The sequence below is a fragment of the Gossypium hirsutum genome, chromosome A11, assembly GCF_007990345.1.
Source record: "Gossypium hirsutum isolate 1008001.06 chromosome A11, Gossypium_hirsutum_v2.1, whole genome shotgun sequence".
Taxonomy (NCBI): domain Eukaryota; kingdom Viridiplantae; phylum Streptophyta; class Magnoliopsida; order Malvales; family Malvaceae; genus Gossypium; species Gossypium hirsutum.
In genome coordinates, this window is record NC_053434.1 from 45,369,224 (window position 1) to 45,385,679 (window position 16,456).

At 37.6% G+C, this 16,456-nt stretch overlaps 1 non-coding gene across 1 annotated transcript; it reads right to left on the reverse strand.

Annotated features, from left to right (window-relative positions):
• Nucleotides 1-1,047: 1,047 nt before the first annotated feature.
• LOC121210437 (small nucleolar RNA R71) lies at nucleotides 1,048-1,154 on the reverse strand. Its single transcript, XR_005905554.1, has one exon. It is a non-coding gene; the product is annotated as a small nucleolar RNA R71 (small nucleolar RNA).
• Nucleotides 1,155-16,456: the final 15,302 nt, after the last annotated feature.

The following is a 16,456-nucleotide window of genomic DNA, read 5'->3' on the forward strand; positions in this document are numbered from 1 at the left end:
ATAAATCGTCCGATTCAGAGTCAAATAACAAGTGAAGTCTAGGTGGATTTTTCCTTAGGTATTGTCTCAACCAATCGAGTTTCCAAAAATAATTCCCCAATTCTATTTTCTGTGAATTCTTAGTTTAGTTAATTAGTTAGTTAAAACAAACCCCATTATTATTAGGCTAGATAATAAAGAGACAGTCATTACTAGTACTTTTAGTTCCTTTGGGCTCCACAATCCGGTCTTGCTAAAGGTATAATACTGTTCGATAGGTACACTTGCCTTCATCGTGATAATAGTTCGTTTCAAAAACAATTCATTATAAATATTTAAAACCTGTCACGAATATCACGTATCAATTTTTTGGCGTCATTGCCGGGGAACTAAGATATTAGGAACACTTTATTTTTATTACTTTAGCCATTTTACTTTTATTGCAATTTAAAATTTGATTTTCTTTTCGAATTCTTCTCGTAGATTTTTTATAGTTTATGACTAGAAAAACCCGTCAGGACCATTACCTTTTGACAGTGAAATCGATCGCACAGTTCGTAGAAACCAAAGAGAAAAAGGAAAAGCTTAAGATACACAGAGAACGAGCAAGAGGACTATATTCAAACCCCAACCGAGGAGATGGTTGAAAACCAAGAAAATCCACTACCTCCTGCAATTGCTATTAATCACAATCCTGCTCTGCGCACTATGTATGATTATGCTAAACCTAATTTAACAGGAACTGAGTTAAGTATAGTTAGACCTGCTATTGCTGCAAATAATTTTGAACTGAAACCTAACACAATTCAAATGATACAATAGTTTGTTCAGTTTGATGGTTTGCAGGACAAGGATCCCGACACTCACTTGGCAAATTTCCTAGAATTTTACGATACATTTAAAATCAATGGCTTTTCTGATGATGCCATATGTATTCGGTTGTTTCCCTTTTCATTAAGGAATAAGGCTAAACAGTGGTTGAACTCGTTACCACAAGGGTCAATCACTACTTGGGAACAAATGACTGAAAATTTTTTATTAAAATATTTTCCGCCAGCTAAAACAGCCAAGTTACGTAATGATATCTCTTCTTTTGTGCAGATGGATTTAGAAACACTCTATGATGCATGGGAGAGATACAAGGACCTTTTGAGAAGGTGCCCTCACCATGGGTTACTGCTTTGGCTACAGGTTCAAACGTTCAATAATGGCCTGAATCCTTCGACTCGGCAGATGATTGATGCAGCCGCTGGAGGAACTATAAATAATAAAACACCTAAGGTGGCTTACAAATTTATTGAGAAGATGCCACTGAGTAACTATCAATGGCAAGTTATGAGAACAAATTTGACAAAATTAGCCGGTGTTTTCAACCTTGACGCGGCTATTATGCTAACTAACCAAGCAGAACTCTTAAATAAAAAGATTGATGGTTTGTGTGGTTCTACTCAGGTACATCCAGTGATGAGGTGCGATTCCAATAGAGGAGGAGCATGCACAAAATATCAACCCTTCAACCCTAGCATCGAGGAGGAACAAGTCCAATATATGGGTAACAATAACTCTAGATCCCAAAATAACCCATATAGTAACACTTATAATGCAAGTTGGAGGAACCATCCCAATTTCTCGTGGGGCGGTCAAGAAAATCAAAGGCCAGAACATCCTCCGGGCTTTCAGCAACCACCTTACCAGCAAGAAAAAAAGCTGAACCTTAAGGAGATGCTAGCCAAATTCATCTCTGTGTCAGAAACTCATTTTCAGAATACTGAGATAGCACTCAAAAATCAACAAGTATAGATCCAAGGGCTCGAAACTCAGATTGGACAGCTTGCCAAGTTGATTTCTGAATGACCACAAGGTAGCTTGCCATGCAATATAGAATCTAACCCAAGGGAGCAGCTCAACGCGATTACTAGTCAAGATGAGGAAGGGTTAGTCACACTTAAACCAGAACTAAGGCATGAAACTGAGATAAGAAAAGGTAAAGGTGAGGTAGACCACAATGAGCAGAAATTGGTAAGTACAGAATACAAACCCCGTGTGCCATACCCTAATGCGGCAAGGAAAGACCGCTCAGATGAACAATTTGGTCAATTCCTTAAACTCATAAAAAATTACATATTAATTTACCATTTATTGAAGCTCTATCGCAGATGCCAAACGCAATGAAATTTTTAAAGGAGCTTTTAGCAAATAAGTGGAAGTTGGACGAGGCTTCACATGTGAAGCTAAACTCAGTTTGCTCAGCTATTCTACAGAATAAACTACCTAACAAATTGATAGATCTAGGGAGTTTTACAATTCATTTCTTAATTGGTTGTTTAGATGTTAATAATGCATTAGCTGATTAGGGAGCCAGTATTAACATCATGCCTTACAAAATGTTTAAACAACTAGGTCTTGGGAAACCCAAACAGACTAGGATGAGCATTCAATTAGCAAATAAAATGATAAGATTTCCTAGGGGTATTATTGAAGATGTGCTAGTTAAAATCGATAAATTTATATTTTCCGTTGACTTCGTTGTTCTAGACATAGAGAAAGATAGCAACACCCCTTTGATTTTAGGAAGGCCCTTTTCAGCAACTGCTAGAACGGTTATTGATGTTGGCACAGGTGAGCTTACACTTCATGTGGGAGACAAAACAATCACCCTTCAAGCTCGCAATTCCGGCAACACATCAAAAGTTGAATGTGATTGTCTAAACCATTCTGCTAAAATTGACAATATGGTGTAACCTACTTTGCAGGAAATAAGTTTGAAGGAAGTACATGAACCATTTTCAAGCAATAGTAGAGGACCTATTCATGAAGAACGAAGGCTACAAATCGAGGAGCTGGATGAACAGTGGACACATAAACCGAGAACACACGATAAACCAAAACTATGCCAGAACAATCTCAATACCTTTCCAAATCAACTTAAGGTTGGAGATAAAGTTTTATTAGATGCCGCAGATCCTCACAATATCACTGCCAAACTGAATGAAGAAATCCCTTTTACGGTACTTAGCATTTTCCCATTCGGTAAAGTCGAGGTAAATCATCCCAAGTTCGGCACTTTTAAGGGTATAAACTCCTCAAACCACCATGACCATTCAATGGAAAGGTAAGTCAAGCTTAGACTATAAATAAACGCTTCTCGAAAGGCAACCCGAGTACTAACAATATTACTTTCTTTAAATTTTAGTTTTTAAAATCTAACATACTAACCAAATCATTGAGCACAGGCTTCTCAGAACGACACGGCCAGGCACACGAGCGTGCTGTAGGCCGTGCACATACCACGGGATGCAAGACGGCCGTGCGATACGACCGTGTGAAAACAGGGAAAATTTTTTTCACCAACACGAAATGTGATAAGTAGCCACGGCCGTGGGCAAAACTGCCAAAACCGTGGTTAAACCTGTCAATGTAACACGGGTGTGCACATTCTTACACGGGCGTGGGAGAAGCGAACAGAGTTCGACACGGCCATGTACACCAATGCGCCTAATTTCAAAAAATACGAAACGTGCGGGCTGAGCTTAGAGCACACGGGCGTGCCACACGGCCGTGTGCCCCAATTTCTCTATAAACACCTATTATTTTATTTTATTTTGTTTTTATCTCTATATTTTGAAATTATTCTTTTTTTATTTCCTTTTAATACTATTTCATCCTGATTTTTTACAATTTCTATTCTTCGGCTATGTCATTACGAGTAATTATGCTTCAGTATACCTCTTAAAAGAATTCCCGATTTGCTCATAGTCAGAAATAGCTCCAAAGCTCACTATTACTCAGGAACTTGAAACTCCACTGGGAAAGGTTCTCCACGACTGCCATGTCCTTCTCAACCACGACCATAGCTACCACCAGATATAATATTCTTTTGGCATAGGACTTATGGACTAAGGAACCTCTACCACTGCCAGAGTATCCTCCTCCACCCTCACGTCGATTATTCTCCAAAACTCTAGTTCAAGGAAATTCATTCATCACTCAGGAAGTTTCAATTCTCTCCCTATCTTATACTTGTATTCTTTTCTGTATATCTATCTTTGTACATTGAGGGCAATGTACATCTTAAGTGTGGGGGGTATTCATTTTACTCTCAGAAAAATCCCTGAATGATTGCCTTGTTCTCTTGAAAAGCTCTCATATCATGTTTAGGATAAAATTTGATTAATTTATGACTTTTATTGATATATCTTGAATTAAAACATAGGCATTTATGCATTGATTGTTTAAACTTTAAGACATTAGGGAATCAAGAAAAATAAGTTGATTTTTGAAGAATTAAAAAACTTTTAGGTTGTTCCCCAAGTTTAGGTATTATTTTGAGTTGGAATTCACAAGTTTAAACATCAAAAAGCCATAATTTTTGTGAGATCTTAAGCCTCAAGAGCATCTATTAATTCTTTCATGCTCACTTTCATTATGAGTGCGTCAGTATTGAATTGTTATTCTATAACTTGCTTGATTATGCATGTCAAGACCACACCATTTGATTTGATATGTCAAAATGAGAAAGGCAGTTAGGTTTAACCACTCACTCCATAAAACCTTTACAATTAACCCTTAGTGAACCCCCTTGAGCCTAACAACCCATTCATTGATGTACCCTCAATATTAACCCATAACTCATTATTGTTGAAATCCCTTAAATTAATTTGATCCCTATTTTTGTCAAGATTTAAGTTGGAATAGTTGCTTAGCTATGTTTTATTCTATTTTTTAATTTGACTTGTTCCTAAATATATATATACATGTATACATTTTAGTAGTAGTGATCTTCTGACCTAAAGAATTAAATTCCATATTCTGAGAAAAAGCTCTGTTGTACGCAATTGATGACTAGCCATTTTTCTAGCTAGGCAATTTTTCAATTTAATCTCGATTCTAACCCTTTCTTTCAAACTTGTGACCACACCCTCTAACCAAAGCCACGTTACAACCCTCTAAGGACCTTTTGATTGATGTTTCATCTCAATTTATAATGGTGGAGATTTGATTTTCATGTAAGCCTATGGTAATGACTTTTCATTATTGACTATTGGGTGCTTCATTTATTGTCCTGAAACATCTCGAGTGATTGGAGTGAATCTTTAATGAGAAGGTGAAACTCTATAAGATTTTGAATCAAATGTAACTACTTAGACAAGGGGAGACACCTATGTTTTCATGATAAAATACTCAACTTGGAATGTTTCAAACTTTGATATTATTTCAGTTAAATTTTCAATGTATGATTACCTATGGATTATTTTGAGATATTATTGATAGAAATTAAAAGTTGAGAAGAATTTATTTTGATTATGAGTTGAGGATTTTGCTTGATGACAACCAGATGCTTAAGTGTGGGGGAATTTGATAAACTGTAATTTATACATATTTCTACCCAATGCTTAGCACATTTTAGGGATGATTTGTCCTTAAAATTGGTGAATTTGATGCTCCTAATGACTTAATTTCATTTTTTATACTTAGGCAAGCATAGGAGAGTGAAAGGAACGAGAAACGGGCCAAAAACGGAGAAAATGGGCCAACGTACGAAATCAACACGGCCTGGACCTCCTCACACGGGCAGACCACATGGCCGTGTCAATAAGGTAGAATCAAAGCATGACTCTCATGGGTGGACCACATGCCAATGCCTATTTAACAAGCTTGTCCACAGCTTGAAGTAATCGCACACACGCGTGTCACACGGACGTGTCCCTGCCAAGCCCAAGTTTAGTCCAACTCGGAAAAGGCCAATTTTGAGGGTTCTTAAGCATTCCAAAGCCTATAAATACACCTTATAGAAGGAGGAAAAAGGGACACACAGTGAAGGAAGTAGAAAACTACTCAAGGAAAGTCGATTGATCCATCTAAGAAGCCAGATTCATCATCAAGACTGAAGATCTCCCTCAATTTCCTTTCAGGAGTTTTGGGTTTTTCTTTATGTTTTGTATTCATTATTCTTCTGAGATGTTTACCTTTTTAGTTATGAACTAAAACCCCTAAATACCTAAGGGGAATGAATCATAAGACAAATCTTGTTATTATTATCTAAATTGTATGATAAATATTTGACTTGTTCTTAATTATGTGTTCTTAATTCTTTTTTTAATATTCAAGGATATTGACTCAAGTTAAGCTCTTATTCAGAGGAGGAGTAGACCCTGTTTAAGAGTACATTTTTCATAATTAAGCGGAGTTGGTTGCGCGCCTAGAGATAGGGTGACAAGATTTTGCCAGATTAGGGTGAAACCTAATAAGGGGATTCATAGATCGAGTTAATGCAATCTTAAGGAGTTAATGAGAAAGAGATTTCAATTATTCAACCTAGGGTTAGACGTTGTTAGTCTTGAGAGAGATAATAATATAACTTAGGGATTTCTACGGATCAAGTCAAATGAATAAATTGTTCTACTTAGAGTCAAATAACAAGTGAAGTCTAGGTGGACTTTTCCTTAGGTATTGTCTCAATCAATCGAGTTTTCTAAAAGTAATTCCCCAATTCTATTTTCTGTGAATTCTTAGTTTAGTTAATTGGTTAATTAAAACAAACCCCATTATTCTTAGGCTAGATAATAAAGAATAGTCATTACTAGTACTTCTAAATCCTTTGGGTTCAAAAATCCAGTCTTGATAAAGCTATATTACTGTTTGATAGGTACACTTGCCTTCATCGTGATAATAGTTAGTTTCAAGAGTGATTCATTATAAATATTTAAAACCTTTCACGAATATCACATATCAGTATACATACCTGTAATTACCCATAAAATAACTCAAGTCGTTCTATCTATTTACATACCTCATTGGAAGTATCACCAACTCATTCATCGAATTACCCATTGAACACTCGGAATACCAATGAATACACAGAAAGTTTACACCTAAGTGTTATACAAGTAGCCAGGGCTACACCATAGTTTGTAATACATGTATATTTGAGCTACTCACGGGCCTTTTTACCAAGTCAATACCTGGACCCCATAGCTCTATCATGTAATGCCCGCACATGGAGCTACTCACGGGTCTACACACAAAGTTAGTACCCGGACCGACATTACATATCTCACTTATCTCATGAACTCAAACTCAACTCATGAGTTCAGACCACTCAATTTCTCATTACTTACCTCTTGTATCCTATACTATTTTCGAGGTTCAGGATTTCGTATCTAACCTGATGTTGTCGCACTTGTTCATAAAGTAAGTTGTTCTTATATCACATTATTTATACTTCCATGGTATCAAGTAAGATTACAGTACATGATGAAAATAAAATATTTAAAAGTAAGCTACAATGACACATTATTTACATATGTACTTACCTCGGTACAAAATGATGAGTGTAACACCCCTTACTCATGTTCTAAGCTGGAACAAGGTACGGAATATTACAGATCACGAAAATATGAATTCACACATTTACCTGATCTTACATAATTAATTCCTCTAGTTTGAAAAAAAAATAGATAACATTAACAGATATACATAAATACAAGTAAATTATCAAATTTTGAAAAGTAATATTTTAAACCAAATTAATTATAACATATAACAAAATGATTCAGCCCTCTATACATGCCATAATTTCAAAATAGTGTTTACAAAATACCAAAAAGTATTGATAGTGTGGATGGGTCTCCGACGATCTCCAAATCTCGAGCTGGCTTAGTAATTCTATAAGACAAGAAAAAGAAAATAAGGTAAGCATATAGGTTAGTAAGTAAGTACGAAATTGATATACAATTTATCAAAGTAAAACAATCCTACTAGTATATAATCACATATTCAGGACATGCTATTTTCTGGAGTCCCGGTTTAAAAAAAGAATCATATCTCGAGACTACTCTGACCCCTATGCACTACGAAACAAATTTCTCCCTGTACAAAATTCCAATGACCATGTCGTTTATTTCCCTTAAAAATAGATTCAATAAGGAATCCATGCATATAAGGTATGACTCTTAATAATATTTGTAAAATTTATGGTGAATTTCTAAAGTCAAAACAGGGGATCTCGAATTCGTTCAAACCCTATTTCACAAGAATTCAAATATCACACAATATAGAATTATTTTGCTTTCCCTGTTTCTTTTATGTGAAAATAGACTCATTAAGCTTTATTTTCATATATCATTTGTATTTTTATTCAACTTCCACGATTTTTGCTACATTTTTAAAATCATGTAACTGCTGCTGTCCAACACTATTTTATTTCTAACATTCACTCTTGCATAATTCCACCTAGTCCTTTTTGTTATACCATAATTCACTCAATTATAAAGCACATAGCTCCTAACTTTTCATAAACATAAATTTTCACATATTCACCTTATAATAACTTTCACATATTACCACTTTATCGATTTTCCCCATTGAACTCAACGGAAAATAACAAATATACCATTGTTTACACATATTTCCCCCTTCCACACTTATAGCTGAAGATATCTGATACGCATAGTAGCCTGCACTTAATACTACACATGCGATCAACAATCCGGTACACGTAGTAGCCTGCACTTAGTACTACACACGTGACCTCATCATCTGATACACGTAGTAGCCTGCACTTAGTACTACACATGCGACTTAACAGTATGATACACGTAGTAGCCTACACTTAGTACTACATGTGTATTCACAATGGTTCATTCGTATTGTTCCTGTTCTGAAGGTTCAACCAGAAAATCTTTCCTTTTTCACTGTTAACACTTATTCATAATCTAATTAAATTTGCAAATTCCATCATTTAATCATTCTATGGATAGTCACCAATTCATATGATAACAACATAAAATAACATAAAAATATCGATAAATTATTCATGTACGAACTTACCTCGGTGCAAACTTTAGAAATGTTATAATTTAGTTTGAAAGCTTTTCTTTTCCCCGATCACGATCGATTCCACGTCTTTCTTGATCTATAACAACACATTTAGCTCATTTAACACTAATACTATTTATTTCAATCCAAAAATCACATTATGAAAAAATTACGTTTTTGCCCCCTAACTTTTACAAAATTACAATTTTTCCCATAGGTTCGGAAATTTAATTTCAGCCCTTATTCTTATGTTTTATGACATGCTGAACATTTTTCTCTTCTACGGAAGCATCAAATTCTCACTCTAACATGTACTTATGAACATTAGGTATTTTTATCGATTATGCTGTTTTGCTCGTTTTCACTTAAAACCGAGTAGAAAAAGTTGCCTAACATAATTTAAAATCTCATATTATATCATAAAACACTAAAATACACAAATTTCACCTATGGGTATATTTCCAAATATGAACCCTAGGTTGAATTATTATTAACATAAGCTAAATCGAGCTACCGCGATTTCAAAAACATAAAAATCATTAAACACGGGGCTTGAAATCACTTTGTAACACCCCGAATTTGGGCCTAGAAGTATTGAGCCTTGAGTGTGGGTCCGTAAGGAGGTTGTATAAAGGTATTTAATTGTGCAATGAAATGACACAATTAAATGTCTGCTTTAGTGGTATCAGAGCCAAGTTGCAACAACTTGGCTATGAAACGGCTCTAAAAATGGGAGTTTGTAAAGGAAAACTGAATAAAGGAATTTAGATTCAGTAATGGATTTTCACCAAAAAGATCATATTTGAAAAATGGTTTGATGTGACGCACCAGATTCGACCAAACGTCTAGGCCAAGTTTGGGGTGTTACATTTAATGGTATCAGAGCCTAGGTTATAAAATTTGACTGTGGTATGGGTGGCATAAAATTATTGTTATTTTCCTTTCTTTTTTCGAAATTGGGGTTTGAAAAGGGTTTTTCTAAAATTTTGTTTTGAAATTTATTAACGAAACTTGACTTGTTTCTAAAAATATGTTATTGGAAATTGCACATTATTCAGTCAAGCAGTCTACTCGAGAAAAAACACTAAATTATTTGTAAATTGAGTTAAAGGTTTCTAAATTAAGATCTGTTAATTTTCCTTGAAACTAGACTCATATATATTTTCACCATAAAAGATTCAGAATTTATGGATTAGCCAATAAATAAAGTGCAACATCCTGAATTTCGGGTTTTTCCGCGATTCTCGATATTTTGGTAAAGTTTTTAAAATTTGGTATTTGGTTGTGAAATTCATAATTTGAGTATGTAAACGGGCTTATGGAAGGCCCATGTGTTGGCCAAAACCTGGTAGAATTTTTGAATTTTGGACTTAAGAAGTTAGGGGCCTTGGATAGGTGGTATTATTAAAATTTGTAGGTTAAATGTATCACAGAAGAGCCTCTAGTAAAGTGGCTAAGTGACGCCACTAAGGAGCTAGAAAAGTGGCGTGTAAGTGGTTGGGGGAAGACCTGGGTTCGATTCCCTGTGATGGCAAAGGCAATGTTATTTTTATGCTTGTGCATGCTAGAGTTTAAAGCTGGATGGAACTCTGTGGGAGAGAGTTTGAATTAGTCAAATGCATCGATTAAGGAGGGATAAGGGGAGAGATTTTAGGGATTTGAAAGGGGGATAGGGTTAACCGATTTGAGGGGATTAGAGAGGGGATTTTGGAAGAGGGGTTTTAGTTAGGGATTTTCTGCACTTGGGTACTTGTTGTGCCGTTTTCTTCTTTGTAACCATAGGAGTAGTATTCTTTTTTCTTCTTTCTTCTTCCCTAGCCGAATCTACCACCCTTTCCTTTCATCTTTTCTTCATTTTCCTTCTTCCAAACCAGCCGACTACTCTCCTCCATTCATCTAGTGTTTCTTTCCCTTACCTCCACTTTTTTCGAAAAACCACAAAAACCGAACCTGTAAAGCTAGGTGTTGTCGAAATCATGTTGACCAGTAACCCTCTGTTTTCTTTCACTTTTTGGTGGCCAATCCGTTTATTTTTAAGCTTTACACGGATTCAAGAAGAGAGATTGTGGTAAGTATTCGTACTCTAAAGCGTTTTTAATAGTAACTATTGACAAAAGCTGAAACCCTTATAGTTTAGGGAGGTGGCCGAATGTGGGTATAGGCCTTATTGGGTTTCTTCTTTAATCTTTTTATGGTTTGTATAGTGGAGGAGCAGCAAGGCGTAGTGTCGACTTGGATTAGCTTGGATCATCGGAGTGACTAGATCTAGTCATCAACTTCGGCAAAGGTATGGATTCTAAGGCCATTATGGATGGTGGCCGAATGTGTAAGTATGGATAATAGATGGTTCTCATTTTGGTTTAATTATTATAAACTGATCTATAAGCAGTTGGTTATAGGAGAAATCATGTAGGAGATCTCGTCAAGGAATATCGCATATCAGGTGTGTAACGAACCTTCTTTTGTAGCTTAAATCGATAAATGCCGAAATACCAAAATTCTGGCATTTCGAGGACTTGTGAGCAACCGAACACTCATTGGTTAGTTAGATTCTCTAAGTTGACGATCAGGAACATTGAAAAAGGTAATACCACGACTTTTGGCATCACGGTAAGTTGGGCCTCGAGGGGCTGAAATCGGGCCCAATCGGCTTACGGGCCCATTTGGGTAAATTTTGGTAGGAAATGAAATCTGGTTAAATTGCGTGTTAAGATTGGTAATACCATTATGGAATATAGGCTGAACGGTCCTAGATAATGAAATCAGCTATGTAGGGCCCATTAGGGTTTTTTGGCCCAATAACTCGATTTCGTTGAAAATGGGCCAGAATCGCTGTTTAAACACATGAATTGTTAGTAACTGATAATGAACATGTAAAATCCCTAATATTTGGTAAAATTATGAAATTGCCATTATATTATGAAAATGACTGTTTTGCCCCTAGGTAAAAATGACCATTATACCCCTACGGTTTAATTATGAATTTGGTACATGGGTTTTGATATACATGATTGATATGATATGCACATGATATGTATAATATGCATATGATATGTATGATATGTACATGATATGTATGATATGCACATGATGTATTCATAATGCATTGGGTTGGGTTTATATGGATAGAGGAAGTGTAAAAAGGGTTATGCCCTAGTTTACCGAAAAGGGCTTCTGCCCCAGTTTATTAAAAGGGCTTTTGCCACGGTTTATCGAAAGGGATTTGCCCCAGTTATTAAAATAGGCTAGGCCTCTAGTTATATGATAAAGCAGCTATGCTACCAATGGAGAGTTTTGGTTGGGTGGGTTGAGTTATTCCCCACATGGAGAGCTTGGTTGGTAAGGGTGGAGAGTAGCGGATGGTGGGTCGAGTAGTCTCCCCAAATGGGCTTGCATTCTTTCATTGACATTACATGTGATAACGAAATGGGCCTATGGGCCATACCGTTTACAGTAAAGGCTTTGGCCCAGTGTTATGAAATATGAAAAGGCTTTGGCCTAGTGTTATGAAATATGAAATATGAAAAGGCTTTGGCCCAATATACGCTGAGTTTGAATTTGGGCTTAAGCCCAGCAGGTTGATATTGTTTTGGGCTCTTAAAAGGGCTTGTTGCACACTGAGTTTCCAAACTCACCCCCTTTCCTTACCCTTGCAGGTGAGCCTTCATTTGGGAACTTGGAGCCGGAGGGGATTCAGAGTGGCCACAGCGATCGCTTTTGGGCTTTGAAACGAGTGACTGGTTTTCTTTAATTATCTTATTTACTATTTATTTTTGGGTTGTAATAAGGCCATTCTAACTTTATTTTCTTTTCTTTTCTGGGATTATTTTATTTTTAATAACTTTAAACTGGTTGTTAATAATTCAAATGGGCTAGACTTAGAACGCATTTTCAAAACGATACTTGCTTCAAAATAACGCAACGATACAATTAATCGGTTTATCAAAAAATATCAACTTAAATGAATTGCAACTAATTTTTTTTTCAAAATTTAAACTCGTTATAACAAAGTGTGGCAATGGTTGTGGGAATGTCTAGGATTGGATCCAATCAAAGAGCTTGGTACTTAAGCAGCCTTCATGGCTCACCTCCTCTGTCACGGATTCCTACCTGGTGCCCAGCTTCCGTTCACTTTGTTAGCTTAACAAAAGTTAGTTTTTAAACACTAATCTATGTGGCACGTCAGATTCAGCCATAACGTCTAGGCCGGGTTTGGGGTGTTACATTTAGTGGTATCAGAGCCCGGTTGCAACAACTCGGTTGTGGATCGGGTCCCAAAAACTTTTCTAAAAAAATTAGACCAACAAGGGAATTTTTGGAAATGGTTTTGGGAAGATCTTCTCAAAAATATTTTACAAAGGTATACATGATAAAATGGTTTAAGTTTTTTGGTTTTTTTAAAAACGGGTCTAAAATCGAGAATTTCATAACAAAGATTTTTTTTCAAATTTTTTTCTATTTTTTGTGATTAAATACATGGTTTGTGGTTTTTGGTTTAGAGAAAGAAGTGGCACACTGAATCCCCGGCACCAAGTCTGTAAGTATACTCTCTTTACATTATGTGATATTGATATGATGCTATAAATAGAACTGAGACCCTACTATGATACTTTAGATAGGGTAGAACTGTAAAACGGTAGGAGTGGGAACTGTAGCTAGGCTACGACGTTGCGAAAACAATCTTTGAACTGCTATATCTCCATAAGACATCTCGTAATAAACAATTGAACATTAAACTAATGTCATAAAATTTGTAACCAGATAGGTCGATATGAGTACAAGAGGAGCTCGTGGACGAGGCCGCAGACATGGTTGCAGAAGGGTGCAGGCTGAATCTTCATCCTCAGGGCATATGCTAGTTGAGGAGGCATTCGTGCCACAGGCAACTGAGATTGGGTCTTATGATCGGGCTGCGGGGGATGATGCTTTGTCCCAAGCAATGTTAAGGGTTTTAGAAATAGTTGCTGGAGCTAGCACTGGGACAGTAAATAGGGGATCCATCTCGGAGCGACTCCGGGCTAATGGAGCAAAATTTTTTAGGGGCGTATCTGGAGTAGCCCCAAATGTGGCTGAATATTGGCTGGAAGCAACAGAGCAGATTATGGATGATTTAGATTGCTCTGTGGAGCAAAAGCTGAAGGGGGATGTGTCGCTGCTACGAGACGAGGCATATCGTTGGTGGATCACCGTGAGGAAGAGTACCCCGATTGAACGAGTAACCTGGGAATTGTTCAAAACTACTTTTAAGGGGAGGTATGTTGGATCTAGTTATGTGGATGCCCGTCGAAAGGATTTTTGAATCTGATTCAGGGTAATAAGACTGTTGCAGAGTGTGAGGCATAATTCTTCAGGCTGAGTCGATACGCCAGTGGGATAGTCGCGACTGAATATGAGCGCAGTGTTCGATTTGAGGATGGTCTCCATGATGAGCTTAGGATATTGATAGCTCCACAAAGGGAGCGTGATTTTGCTGCATTGGTAGAGAAGGCTAAGATAGCTGAGGAGGTAAAATGGACTGAGCGGCAGAATCGTAAGAAGGATCGACCCAGATTTAAGAGGTATTTTAGACCCTCGAGTGTTACGAATAAGAATGTTAATAGAGCTAGAATGGAGGAACCGGTTCGAGCAGTTCCAGTGAATACTTTTAGACTGCAAGCTTGCAGGGACTGTGGTAGGGTGCATATGGGGGAGTGCTGGAAACAAACTGGAGCATGTTTTTGATGTGGGTCCAAGGAGCATAAGTTCAGAGAATGTCCTCGGAGAACAGCTCAGGAACTAGCTGGGGAGCAAAGGGATGTCCAACCACAGCGATGAGGACCACCACCACAAAGAGGTCGTGGGCAAGGTAGAGGTGGCAATGGAAATGGATGAGGACGTGGGGCACCTGGCAGGGGTGCTGGACATGCTAAAGCTCGAGTGCCGGCGTTGGTTTATCCTGCACGACGCCGTGAGGAGGGTGACGCTCCTGATGTTATAACCGGTACGTTCTTCATTCATAGCATGCCTTACACTTCTTTGATTGATGTGGGTTCCACTCACTCGTATGTTGCTTGTGATGTATCTGGGCCTTTGGGGGTGCTTCTCGAGGAGACGGTGAGTGGGGTATTGATGATAAGCCCTTTGGGACACTCGATTAAGGTAGATAAACTCTTTAGGGCGGTGCCTTTAGAGACACAAGATAAGATTTTTGAAGGAGATTTGATGGAGTTGCCATTTGGGGATTTTGATCTTATCTTGGGAATGGACTGGCTAGCTAAGCATAGGGTGACGTTGGATTGTGCTGCTAAGAGAATGGTACTAAGAATTACCGAAGATGAGGAGATAATGGTCATAGGGGAACGAATGAATTATTTGTCCAATGTTGTTTCGGCTTTAAGAGCCGAGAAGTTGATTCAGAAAGGTTGTGAGGCGTACTTGGTGTTTGTAAGTCAAGTTAAACCTGAAGAGATGACTGTGGAGTCAGTTAGGACCATTAAAGAGTTTCAAGATGTATTTCCGAAGGAACTTCCTTGATTACCTCCAAACAGAGAAGTTAAGTTCGGAATCGACTTGTTACCTAGAACAGCTCCTATGTCCATTGTGCCTTATAGGATGGCACCAAAGGAGTTGGTAGAATTGAAAGCTCATATTCAGGAACTGTTGGATAAAGGGTTTATAAGACCAAGTGTCTCTCCGTGGGGCGCACCAGTGTTGTTCGTAAAGAAGAAAGATGGGACAATGTGAATGTGTATTGACTATCGGCAGTTGAATAAACTAACGATCAAGAACAAGTATCCATTACCAAGAATCGACGATCTGTTCGACCAATTAAAAGGAGCCTCGGTATTTTCTAAGATCGACCTTCAGTCAGGATATCATCAGTTGAGAGTCAAAGAGGTGGATATTTATAAGACGGCATTCAGGACTCGATATGGTCATTATGAGTTTCTGGTTATGCCCTTTGGATTGACTAATACACCAGCAGCCTTCATGGATTTAATGAATTGGGTATTCCAGCCATACTTGGATCAGTTCGTAGTCATTTTTATCGATTATATCTTGGTGTATTCGGAAACGGAAGAGAATCATGATGACCATCTTCGTGTTGTGTTACAAGTGCTAAGGGAAAAGCAACTTTATGCGAAGTTTAGTAAGTGCGAGTTTTGGCTAAAGGAAGTCACTTTCTTGGGGCATGTTGTATCTGCTGAGGGGATCAAGGTGGACCGTCGAAAGATTGAGGCAATTCTAGAATGGAAGCCACCGAGGTCGGTAACAGAAATTCGAAGTTTTCTGGGGTTGGCAGGTTATTATCAGAGATTCGTGGAAGGATTTTCTGTGTTGGCCGCACCGTTAAAAAAACTTATAAGGAAGGGAGCACCTTTTGTTTGGACGAATAAGCAGCAAGAGGCTTTTAAGAAACTGAAGAAGGTTTTGACAGAAGCACCAGTGTTGATTCAACCAGAGTCTGGTAACGGTGTACAGCGACGCGTCACATATAGGTTTAGGCTGCGTGTTGATGCTAGAGGGTAAAGTGGTCGCTTATGCTTCACGACAGCTTAAGCCTCACGAGGTAAACTACCCTACACATGACCTGGAGTTGGCAGCGGTGATTTTTGCGCTTAAGATATGGAGGCATTACTTGTATGGGGAGAGATGCATTATCTATACGGATCATAAGAGT